Below are 6000 nucleotides of genomic sequence, written 5' to 3'. Positions count from 1 at the left end.
CAAACAAACAAAAAACAAAGAAAGAAAAGGAATACACCTCACAATGAAGTTGGACAATGCATGAAATAGGACAAAAGGAGTTATAGAGAAATATGCAAATTAATAATTATCATTGTGTGTGTGTGTGTGTGTGTGTGTGTTGGGTCAACATAAATTTAAACACACCCGATGCATGCCTGGTATCTGAAGAGGCCATAGGAGTGCAAATAAGTGCACAAAACAGTGGTTGGAAAAATGACTCAGCTGTTAAAAGCACCTGTTCTATGCAGATGACCGGGCACAAAACAACCATATTGTGGCTCACAATTTATGCACAGCTAAAGTTTCAGAGAATCAGTGCACACTTCCAGCCTCTGTAGGCAACAGAGGCATAAGTGAGAGAGAGGGCCGGAAGGGTCAGGCACATTCTTGTAATCAAGGTCAGTACTAGGAAGGTGGAGACAGGAGGAGGGTACCAGGGGATATAGGGGATCTGGATGCTGCCTTCTGATCTCGTAGGACAGAATAAACTCTTGTGGTGTGCGTAAGTACATTCAGAAAAAGTCCACACACATTAAATGTTATGCACATAAATAAATAGAAACCAAAATTGCATACAAGAGCCTCTACATTTGAAATAAAGTAGTGTCGTTTGCAGTGTTTCATATGTTACACGTTTGTTCAAGTTTTTCAAGTCTGTATGGACTTATAAACCTAGAAATTGTCTTAAAGCCAGTAGTAGCTCATTCCCACCTCCTGAAAACTCCCTTTGAAGCAATGGTACCTGGTACTCCATGTACGCATGCGCAGGATATATTCAGCCAATCAGCGCAGTCCCTGGGTGAGACCTATTTTCTCCAACGTGCGTCACAAAGGGTCCTCAGAACCCTCTGTCCAGGCATCTCTGCTGACAACGTTTTTTTACCATTGAGGAGCTGAGCACGGAAGGGTGCTGTTGTGAAGGTGTTCACCTCTGAGATAACCTGTAAGTGATAATTTGCTCTGATCAGGTTTGTTGGACAGTTAATCGAGGTGTGACAGGGTGGGGCATATCAGGCCCAGGTGGTCACTATGTGAGGAAAAGCCTCCTGGTCCCCATTTCCTATGGCTTCTGATTGTTAAATGAAGGTGGAGGACCATATTCATGGCAGAGGATTGAATAGCTCAGGGCCTTAGAGGATTGTGAACCCTTGGAGGACACAATCTTGGGGCCTGGGGATAGGATCAGTGAGCTGGCTGCAGGATTGGGGGTCGGGGGAGCATGGGGCTGTGAGTGAGGAGCCTTGGAGCTTGTTTTGTGTGCTGTAAGGAGCCTTAGGGTCCAACTTGGCGCTTGTCCTGTGTGCTGTCCGGTATCCATTAGAAATACACTGAGGATTCCTCCCTCTTCATTGTCTTCTCTATGGTGTGTTCCTTTGGTATACACTGTATGGACATTGCAGAGAGGGGAGTGGTATAGGAAGAATGAATGAAAAGAATAAGAGGAGACAAGAGATTAATAAGTAATCTGGGAAGGATTCTGAGCACGGATCCTCCTATCTCAATTGCCCATGTATTGGGATTAAAGACTTGCATCACCAAGTTCAGCGTTTTCTCTCAGATTTAGTTCTGTAGGATGGGATCTTCCTTTTTAGCTCAGGCTGGCCTAGCTTGGGCAGGCCTTGAACTTAAAATCTTCAGATGTTTGAAATCCTCAGCTTCCCCCAATCCCAAGTTTCTCCAATATAAGGATTTTCTGTGTGGGTGGTGGTGTCGACTGTTTATTGTAGACTGAGCATTGGGTCTTCTTGACATGAATATATAGTTACCATGCTCGTTATCTTTCTGAATAGTACTGTGGATTTATGTTAAAACTGAGATACACTGAAAAACGGAATTGCTGATGTTTTGTTTAAAAAGAATCTTTGGGAGATAGGACCAAAATTCAGATGCCTCAAAGTTTAAATGCAAACACATTTTGCTCATCATTTTTGGTGGGAAGGGGAGGACTCACATATTAAAGGCTGGCCTGTTTTTGCCTTTTTTTAAACTGAGAAATGGCAGATTGTTAACTTGGGTTCTAAAGAAGGTTTTTAATAAGTAAGTTGAAGAAGATTTTAAAACAAAGTTGGGAGGGAGAGAGATATGATAAATGGTTTACATGGAGGAAATTGTAAGCGAAAGCATATATATATGTGTGTGTGTGTGTGGGTGGGTGGGTGGGTGGGTGTGTTTAAGTATTTATACATATATATGTTACTATATTGAATATGTATACAAAACTCTCTGATAAAGAGAAAATATAAAAATATAAGTGTTAAAAACAAAAGAAAAAATCTTTCAATGAGCTAAGATAATTATTTGACTTTTTGACATTTTTAACTATTTAAATGATACCTTTGGATTCAGATCGCTATGTTTTTATTCTTTTTCCTTTTTATTATTTTTTTTAACTGAGAAGACAACTGAGTGCTTAAGAGAAAAATGGCCAAGAAAATGTGGGTGGTACCAAAGGACGGTTACTTATTACTTCTTGACTATGATGAAGAAGAAGATGACATAAATGTTTTGGAGGAGGCTCATTCTGAAGGTATAGTATATCCAGTCTTCGGTATTGATTGTGTCCTGCAGTTCCTTAGTCTTTTACAAACTCACCTGTAATGGAAGAAGTCTTTTCTAAGAGTTTTCATATACTTCATTTCTAATTTTACCTATATCTATATATTCCTATACCTGAGTTTTAGCAGTGCATATACCTAATCTTGGCACTGTAGTCACAATATGTTGAGAAACAATAACTTGCTATGATTTTACCCCAGGAAAAGACCTGGATATTGTTCCTATATGTTAGCAAAACATGAATTTATTTCATATAACCTGCAAATAAATTGTTTCATTCCTTTTTTTCTATTATATATTTTCTTTATTTACTTTTGAAATATTATCCCCTTTTCTATTTCCCCTCTGAAAATCCCCTCTCCTCTCCCCTCTCCCCCTGCCCCCAACACGCCCACTCCCAATTTCTGGCCCAGGCATTCCTTAATACTGGGCATAGGACCTTTACAGTACCAAGGGTCTCTCCTCCCACTGATGTCCTACTAGGCCATCCTCTCCTACATATGCAGCTGGAGCCATAAGTCGCACCATCAGTTTTAATTGACTGGTGTTTTAGTCCCAGGGAACTCTGGGGGTACTGTTTAGTTCATATTGTTCCTCCTCCTATGGGGCTGCAAACCCCTTATGCTCCTTGGGTACTTTCTCTAGCTCCATCATTGGGGACCCTGTGCTCAGTACAATTGATGTCTGTGAGCATCCACTTCTGTATTTGTCAGGCACTGGCAGATCCTCTCAGGAGACAGCTATATCAGTCTCCTGTCCCCAAGCTCTTGTTGGCATCTTCAACAGTGTCTGGGTTTGGTGGTTATTTATGGGATTTTTCCCTGAGTGAGGCAGTCTCTGGATTCATTCAGTCTCATCTCCAATCTTTGCCTCTGAAACTCCTTCCATGGGTATTTTGTTTCCCATTCTAAGAAGGAACAACATATGTACAATTTGGTCTTCCTTCTTCTTGAGTTTCATGGGTTTTGGAGATTGTATCTTGGTTATTCTGAGCATCTGGGATAATATCCACTTATCAGTGAATGCATATCATGTGTGTTCTTTTGTGATTGGGTTATCTCCCTTAGGAAGATATCATCCAGATCCATCCATTTGTCTAAGAATTTCATGATTTCATTGTTTTTAATAGCTGCGTAGTAATTCATTATGTAAATGTACCACATTTTCTGTATCCATTCCACTGAAGAGGGACATCTGTGTTCTTTTCAGCTTCTTGCTATTATAAATAAGTATGCTATGAACATAGTGAAGCATGTCATTATTACAAGTTGGAATATCTTCTGAGAACATGCTCAGGAGGAGTATTGCTGGATCTTCCAGTAGAAATATTTCCAATTTTCTGAGGAAACACCAGACTGATTTCCAGAGTGGTTCTACCAGCTTGCAATCCCACCAGCAATGGAGGAGTGTTCCTATTTCACCACATTCTTGCCAGCATCTGCTCTCTTCTGAGTTTTAGATCTTATCCACTCTGACTGGTGTGAGGTGGAATCGCAGGGTTATGTTGACTTGCACTTCCCTGGTAATTAAGGATGTTGAACCCTTTTTAGGTGCTTCTCAGCCATTTGGTTTTCCTTAGTTGAGAATTCTTTGTTTAGCTCTGTGCCCATTTTTTAATTGGGTTATTTGATTTTCTGGGGTCCAGATTCATGAGTTCTTTAGATATATTGGATATTAGTCCCCTATCTTATTTAGGATGGGTAAAGATTTTTCCCCATCTATTGGTTGCTGTTTTCTCCTATTGACAGTGTCCTTTGACTTACAGAAACTTTGCAATTTTGTAAGGTCACATTTGTCTATTCTTAATCTTACACCCACGCCATTGCTGTTCCTTTCAGGAACTTTTCCCCTGTGCCCATGTCTTCGAAGCTCTTCCCCACTTCCTCCTCTATAAGTTTCACTGTCTCTGGTTTTACGTGGAGTTCCTTCATCTACTCAGACTTGAGCATTGTACAAGGAGATGAAAATAGATCAATTTGCATTGTAATACATGCTAACTGCCAATTGAGTCAGCACCATTTGTTGAAAATGCTGTCTTCTATCCACTGAATATTTTTAGCTCGTTTGTCAATGATCAAGTGACAGTAGATGTGTGGGTTCATTTATGTGTCTTCAGTTCTATTCCATTTATTTACCTGTTTATCAGTATACCTGTACCATGCAGTTTTTATCACAGTTGCACTGTAGTACAGCTTGAGGTCTAGCATGGTGATTCCATGAGAGGTTCTTTTATTGTTGAGAATAGTGTTTGTATCCTAGGTTTTATTTTTCTTCCAGATGAATTTGTAAATTGCCCTTTCTAACTCAGTTAAGAATTGTGTTGGAATTTGATGGGGATTGCATTAAATCTGTAGATTGCTTTCAGCAAGATAGCCATTTTTACTACATTAATCCTGCCAATCCATGAGCATTGGAGATCTTTCCATCTTCTGTGATTTTCTTTGATTTTCCTTCAGAGACTTGACGTTTTTATCATACAGATCTTTCACTTACTCAGTTAGAGTCACACCAAGGTATTTTATATTATTTGTGACTATTGTTTCCCTAATTTCTTTTTCATCCTGTTTATCCTTTGTGTAGAGAAAGGCCAGTGATAAGTTTGATTTAATTTTATATCCAGCTACTGCACTGATGTCGTGTATCAGATTTAGGATTTCTCTGGTGTGATTTTTGGGGTCACTTACATATATTAGCATATCTTCTGGAAATAGTGATATGTTTGCCTTCTTCCTTTCCAATTTGTATTCATTTATTCTCTTTTTGTTGTCTAATTGCTCAGGCTAGGACTTCAAGTACCATGTTGAATAGGTTCGAAGAAAGTGGGCAGCCTTGTTTAGTCTCTGATTTTAGTTGGATTGCTTCAAGTTTCTCACACTTTAGATTGATGTTGACTACTGGTTTGCTGTCTCTTGCTTTTACTATGTTTAGGTATGAGCCTTGAATTCCTGATTTATCCTGGACTTTTATTATGAATGGATGTTTTATTTTGTCAAATGCTTTCTCAGCATCTAATGAGATGATCATGTGATTTTTGTCTTTGAGTTTGTTTCTATAGTGGATTAAGTGGATGGATTCCCGAATATTAAACCATCCCTGCATCACAGGGATCAAGTGTACTTGATCATGATGGATGATCATTTTGATGTATTTTTGTATTCGGTTTGCAAGACTTTTATTAAGTATTTTTGCATCGATTTTCATAAGGAAATTTGGTCTGAAGTTTCCTTTCTTCCTTGGGTCTTTGTATGGTTTGAATATAATTGTACTTCTGGCTTCATAGAACAAATTGGATAATGTTCCATCTCTTTAGGTTTTGCATAATGGTTTGAAGAGTATTGGTATTAGGTCTTCATGAAGATTTGATAGAATTCTGTACTAAACCCATCAGATCCTGGGCTTTTTTGTTTGGGATGCTATTAATGA

At 39.0% G+C, this 6000-nt stretch overlaps 1 pseudogene; it reads left to right on the top strand.

Annotated features, from left to right (window-relative positions):
• The first annotated feature begins 912 nt into the window (after window positions 1–912).
• Window positions 913–6000, top strand: part of LOC147004819 (X-linked lymphocyte-regulated protein PM1-like) — a 29707-nt pseudogene continuing 24619 nt past the window's right edge.

The sequence above is a fragment of the Mus caroli genome, unplaced genomic scaffold, assembly GCF_978045245.1.
Source record: "Mus caroli unplaced genomic scaffold, Mus_caroli_1 scaffold_5, whole genome shotgun sequence".
In the NCBI taxonomy this organism is placed as follows: Eukaryota; Metazoa; Chordata; class Mammalia; order Rodentia; family Muridae; genus Mus; species Mus caroli.
This window is presented reverse-complemented; position numbering and strand designations above follow the sequence as displayed.